We start from the raw sequence: 7,172 nt of genomic DNA, 5'->3' as shown, positions 1-7,172 counted from the left end.
TATTGGCTGCTTTCTCACATGCTTTTTTGGAAAATCCCTATAGTCCTCATGCATTTCTTCCTACCATTCCCTTTCTCTACTTTCATACTACGGAAGATTCCTCCAGTTTTTCTATTGTCATGTTGCTTGAAGAGCTTTTGTCTTTTCACATCCAAATGCTGTTCCCAGAGGGCCATCTAGAAATTGTTCACCCTGACTCATGTGAAACTGAGCTAAATCTCTTCTAATCAAAAGAGTTTAAAACTGTTTTTCTGAGAAAATAATGTCTGACACTGTAATTTCCATTTGAAAACAGCTAACATCTGTGGAAAGTGCATAACCAATGCCTGAGGAATTTCTGCGAACTAAAGTCCATGTTATGTTTGACTTTTTTCAGTTCTTCTATAGAAGAAAAGGACGGGGAGAAGAGAGAAGCCTCTGGCCGAAGACTGAGCTAATTTTGGTTTCTGCGAATACTGATAGTATCAAGAGGTTGCCTTTCTCCCTTTCTGCTGTTTTTCCTTTTTTTTTTTTTTTTTTTTTTTTTTTTTTGCTGGGGGGACCACTCTACACTTGCAGCACATGTTCCCTTGTCATTGGTTCACTGTGGGTGAGCCAATATCTTGAATTGAGTGATTAAGAACTAGTTGATTCAGTAGATTAACTCTATGTTTGTACTGCTCACACATCATTTAATGATACCACTGGTGCTGTGGGGTTTTCCCCTTAACTGCTTTGAATCATTTTATAAATTGAAGGCAAATTTTTAGGGGAAGTGACAGATGACAACAGTTCACTGGTACAGGAAAGGCTTGGTACAAGAGGTATGCTTGTGTTCATGTACAGTTGATCACAAGGTTTGTTTCCATTTACTGAATGATCCCAGCAGTCAAGACCGGGTGGTCATTTGGCACAATAGCAAAACTGATGTGCATAACTTCAGTCTGTAACATGTATATACCATTCTTGGACTGTTTGCTGACATCTGAGAACTTTTGATGCCCTTCTGTGTTCCAGATTTTCAAAACCAAATCTCCTGGTATTACCAGAATTGTTATAAATTATACAGGGGAATACAAGCTGTTTAGCTCTTCTTCTGATGCTATCCAAAGGCCAGACACATCCCACTAGGAATCTGAAGTTTTGAGTACTTTCCTGAGTTGACTAGGGAAACTTGCATCCATGGGGAAGCACGTACACTGCTTTATTGATAAGTGATTTCAGTATGTAATGAGAATGGGATCCGTTCTGTTTGGACAAACCATGGTTTCTGGGAATGCCAATTATTTTGCACATCTGCCTTTTCTCTTTTTCATCAAATTAAGCTAAGAGAAACTATTGTAATTTTTTTATGCCTTTACAGTCTTAAGCGTTTTCTTGCCAAGTGATATTCTTTTCTTCATAAGTTTTCATGGTTCATCTTCTGTCACTTAAAGTAGGAAATGTCCTCTGTTCCTCAGTTTGCTTTTTAAGCTTCTCTTTGCAAAAGCAAGTTTTGTATCTGCTTGTAAAGTTAAGAATGGGTTATGAGATATCAGAATATGTTTCCAATTTCATAGGTACATTGCGAAGCGTGAAAGGAGGTTTAGGTCTGTTTGAGGACCATTACTGCTCCTGATCTGCAAATGGAATGAGCAGCTTCGTAGCTAAAATTCAGAGATTCAATTTAAGTAGCTTTTAACTAAAATAAAAAAGGATAATTTTTTTCCAGTCCACTGGAGAGGGTATAGCAAGCTCTTCATGATGTGGAAAGGAAGGAAAAGATAGAGCCAGTTTGGGGGTTTGATTCATTCAAGTGCTATGTTCTCTCTTAATTATGAGATAAAAATAAAAAATCAATCCGGTGGCAAGTAGGCATATGTTAACATTTTGTCCATATGTCTTCAACTAGTATTTCTCATCATTGAATACTTTTTGTGCTCTTTCATTGGTGTAGCAGATACACAGCTTATTTAAAAACAAACAAACAAAACCCAGCTTGTATGTTTTTTAATATTAATTGATGCTAATTTATTCATATTACATATTTTTTTTGGAACAAACGTATTTGGACATCTATGAAGTGTTCCAAATTTCTCATTTTCTTGTTAGGGGTTAACTGTATGTGCAGTTACTATGTGCCTTCTTGTACCTTGGCAATAAGGATTTTATGCTTTCATGTTGTAGTGATCTTATCCAGAAAACTTGCTTTTACAGTGTTTTGTATTGTTTTTAATTTGAGAGCAGCTCAGGGTCCTCTGCAAATGTGTCTGTGGTGAGCTGATAGCAACTGCAGACAGATGTCAAGACAGTAAAATGTACATGATGCTCAGAGTTTTCATTAACCTCGTCTGCAGTGGTACCAAGGATTAATGGTTTGGAAGAGGAAGTCTTTTCTCTTGGAGAATATCCTTACATTTTATGATGGATGCAAACTGGCAGAATACTGTTATTGAACTGGTAATGTATTTGTCTTGTGACTGAACAGGAATTCATAGTTGAGGGTCATCTGGCACTTTGTGCTTAAATCAGGAATGCTCCAAAACTGTTTTATTCTGTCCTGTTGACCTCTCTCACCTGAAAATACAGAAACAGTAATTTTGAGGGAGGATGTTTTGAAATGAGCTCTGAGTTTGGGTGCATGTTTCTGTGTGTTTACTTGTGTTCGGCATAAGAGAAACACAGATGCTGATATTATTTGATAAATAGTAATATCCACTCTTTAAAAAAAACCTGTATACAAGAAGAGACTTTCAAAATGTACTATTACACCTGGCTGTACTCCAGATTGTGTCCATGTCTCTGTAGCAGTTCCCAGCTTTTACAGAGTCTCTGAGCTCTTGAAAATTTGCACTTTGGATACCATATCTATGTTCCTTGATAGTTTTTCAAGATGCTGAGGCACAAGCAGGTTCAAGATGTTCTACATCTTACCTCATGAAACGGAATCCATTTTTATATGAAAAAAGTACAAGCTCTTAAACAAGCAAACAGTTCAGAATTCAGTTACCATGCACTCCATGTTATGAGACGGTTCCCAAACTGTCGGTCTCCCAAACACTAACGATTTTTTAAGGGAAACTGTGGTAAATTCAGTGCATTGGTATTCTAAGTTGACCAGAAAGTGTTATGTTTTAACTTGGTGACTTCGCTGATGCTATGAGTTAGGTACCATTCTTCCTAACACATAGCTTTTCACATCACATCTGACAATTATAGCATTTTTTGGTGAAGTCATTGCGTAATAAAAGATGAAATAGTGTTACACAGTGAGTAAATCAGGTTTCTTCTTGAGCATGTGATGGTATAACTATCTTGCATTGTGCAATCTAATGCAGTGCCTTTGCATTTAGGGGAAGGGAGGCTTCTGAATTTCCTTAGCTGTTAGTAGTATTTTAAATTTAGGAATTACGGAAAAGATAGTGTCCCCCAGAGCACTATTTACTTTTCATGTTATGTAATACACTGGTTTCTTTTTTACCTATATACATTCATACCTTATTTGAGATCAGGAGAATGCCTTGAAAGATAATGTGCTGGTTGTCCCCGCTTATATTTTGTTGATGTCATGGGGATGTCTTGGATAGCATTAACTGCACTATTTTCAGATGGACCTCATCTCCAACCTGATCTCCTTCTTTGACAAGGTGACCCCCTTAGTGGATGAGGGGAAGGCTGTGGATGTTGTCTACGTGGACTTTAGTAAGGTCTTTGACACTGTCTCCCACAGTATTCTCCTGGAGAAGCTGGCTGCTCATGGTTTGGATAAGCGCACTCTCCGCTGGGTAACAAACTGGCTGGATGGCCGGACCCAGAGAGTGGTGGTGAATGGAGTCAAATCCAGTTGGCAACTGGTCACAAGTGGTGTTCCCCAGGGCTCAGTATTGGGGCCAGTTCTGTTTAATGTCTTTATCAATGATCTGGATGAGGGGATCGAGTGTACCCTCAGTAAGTTTGCAGATGACACCAAGTTGGGCAGGAGTGATGGTCTGCTGGAGGGCCGGAAGGCCCTACAGAGGGATCTGGACAGGCTGGATCGATGGGCCAAGGCCAGCTGTGTGAGGTTCAACAAGGCTCAGTGCCAGGTCCTGCACTTGGGAGACAACAACCCCATGCAACGCTACACGCTTGGGGAAGAGTGGCTGGAGAGCTGCCTGGCGGAAAAGGACCTGGGGGTGTTGGTTGACAGCCGGCTGAACATGAGCCAGCAGCGTGCCCAGGTGGCCAAGAGGGCCAATGGCATCCTGGCTTGTATCAGGAATAGTGTGGCCAGCAGGACCAGGGAGGTGCCCCCATACTTGGCACTGGTGAGACCACACCTTGAATCCTGTGTTCAGTTTTGGGCCCCTCACTACAACAAGGACATCAAGGTGCTGGAGCGAGTCCAAAGAAGGGCAACGGAGTTGGTGAAGGGTCTGGAGTACAAGTCTTATGAGGAGAGGCTGAGGGAGCTGGGGTTGTTTAGTCTGGAGAAGAGGAGGCTGAGGGGAGACCTTATTGCTCTCTACAACTACCTGAAACGAGATTGTAGCGAGGTGGGAGTCAGTCTCTTCTCCCAAGTAACAAGCGATAGGACAAGAGGAAACGGCCTCAAGCTGTGCCAGGGGAGATTTAGGTTGGATATTAGGAAAAATTTCTTCATGGAGAGAGTGGTTAGGCTTTGGAACAGACTGCCCAGGGAAGTGGTGCAATCACAGTCCCTGGAAGTACTCAAAAAACATGCGGATATGGTGCTTGGGAACATGGTTCAGAGGTGGACCGGGCAGTTAGGTTAACAGGTTGGACTTGATGATCTCAGAGGTCCTTTCCAACCTTAACGATTCTATGATTCAGTGATTCTATGAATTGGAAGCTAAGGTGCACATGTGTATGTAACCCAGTGTAGCCATTGGTGGCCATTCGGTCCATGGGACCATGTTAAGATTAGTATTAAGTAATTTCCCTTCTCTATTGAAATACATAAAGAGAGGATGTTGGGCCTGATGCACTGTTTGGCTGTACAAAACTGTTTCTCTTGGGCTGCGCTGTTTGCTAAAGCTAAGCACAGTTCTTGACATTAAAGAAATCTTCCAACAGCCATTTGAGAGCTACCTGCTGGAAGTGTGCAGCTGCTGTTCATCTTTGAAGTGCAACGTAACCCCTTTCCTCTGCAGATAATGTGCTTTGTCATTATGTAGACTACAATGTTTTAGAGTTGATTTGATTAAACTTATAGTTGTAAAATACTTGCTCTAAGATTGGCATGCAAATAATTTTGTTTTAAAGACAGAACATCTGCACTTAAAGTTTTTTATTTAATCATGGGTTTAGTTTACTTCAAATAAATCGCACGTGCAATGTTATTTTAATCTTAATGTCACATACCTTCCTTTTTTCTGTCCCTGGGTACAGAGGATAATTATGACAACTAAAGGTATAAATATGTACATTACAAATTATTTTTAATAATTTTTCTGTGTACTTTAGAATAATATAGTTCTGTTGATCATTAGCTGCCTTTTTTGAGCTTAAAATGAAGTGTATATTTTGTGGGTTTTTTACACGTTTAAATTCTGTGCACAGTAATGACACGCAACCACACTTGAAAGTTATTCACGGTATTCTGAACTAGGTAAGCCTGCTGATGTTGATTGTAAACTAATATAGCCAAATTCAGCCAAAAAGTTTCTGGAAGATGTGTTTTTAGGCCAAAATGACTCATAAGGAAAGGGGAACAAACATGAATTATTTCCCTCCTGTCTTTGCATACATTCATCAAATCTCTGCATCCTAGCCAAAGAAAGAATTTTCTTATGCCAAGAAAATAAGTATCCTTTAATAAAGCTAAGAATCTGCTTGTCTTCCTTCATCTAACTTTGAGACAACTTTGCTGCTCTTCACAAAAGTTAACAATGTTTTGCTTTTATTATTTGCCCTAGTTATTTCCAGGGCTTCCCCTGGCTTTCTGTCAGAACGTTGGAATGATCGATGTAGGGCAAGGGAGGGGAGAGGGAAATAGGCACAGCTTGAGGCTGCACCTGCTGTCCCTCGAGTGGGCCAGATGCAGTACTCAGTTGCATTTAATTCAGTGCCCCAGCTGTAGTGAGGCAAAACTTAAACTTTGAGTTATACTCTTATGTCGTCTTTTTTTTGCTGTGGTGAATTGAGCCAACAGCCATGGAGAGAATAAATTTTTCTCTTTTAAGTCAAAGAACACAGGCGATAGCCTTGTGCGCTTTTTTGCATTGTCTGATATAAGGGGTAACATCTTTATCCAAAGATGAGTTTAGTCTCCATCTCCATTCTGTCCTTGGAGTTTATGCTGGGAGGACATAATGAAACAAAGAGACAAAAAAGCCCCCGACAGAACTGGCAGGTTTTAGTAGTAGCTGCTTGCAGTCTGTGGGTATACTGGCTGTAGTGCACCACGTGGAGGAGCAGTTTTATTAGTAGCACCATGTCCAAGCTAGTTAGCCTTTCTGAGAGGCGTGGATTATTTTGTGTAGGGCAGCACCATATGAATACAACCATACCGCTCTGGGAATCTTATTCTCCTCCTGGTGCTTCAGTGTGCTTACCGGCCTCTTTGGGAGCTTTCTTTTGCAGCTCTGCAGTGTGCTCTGTGGACATTAGCTGGCTGGAAACTTAGTGTAAAAAGCTGGCAGATTAGTCATCCCTAAATTTCGAAGCACAGTCATGTTTGTTGATGTTGAAATAAAATCCCGTATCCCAGTCCCAGCTACCTCACTCACCTGCTCCCTTGCTCTCTCCAAAGACTTTCTGTATAATTAATTACCCAGTGTTGATTAGAGAGGTGGTTTCAGGCTCCACAGAGGTTAGAAGGCCCTCGGGTGGCTGAAAGTTGTCTCAAGGGTGCACCCTAGCGTCGAAAAGCGGCATCGCTGATGCGGAGTGTTGGAGTGCTTGGGGTGGGGGTTCAGGTGGGAATTGGAAAATTCTCTTAAGAGCAGCTAAGGAACAATCCCCAGCCACCGGCCTAGGGCGCTGAAAACTTGTGGGTGGATTGAGAAAGAAGGAAGCATGTTCTGTCTCTTTGAGGTGATTTAGAGGAGGAAGTCAGAAGTACTTGATGAGGAGGTGACTGAGCAGTGAGGAGGGGGTAGCATTTTTTATGGCACAGTAGTTTGTCCTGTGGCAACAGTCTGAAATAAACTAAATCTGTATCAGAGATATGTGGTATGACATGTGGTATTCATTCCTGTACAAACCCACTA

The sequence above is a fragment of the Nipponia nippon genome, unplaced genomic scaffold (genome assembly GCF_047370975.1).
Source record: "Nipponia nippon isolate SJK-2023a ecotype South Korea unplaced genomic scaffold, ASM4737097v1 scaffold_2, whole genome shotgun sequence".
NCBI classification, from domain to species: Eukaryota; Metazoa; Chordata; class Aves; order Pelecaniformes; family Threskiornithidae; genus Nipponia; species Nipponia nippon.
Note: the sequence above shows the minus strand (reverse complement) of the source record.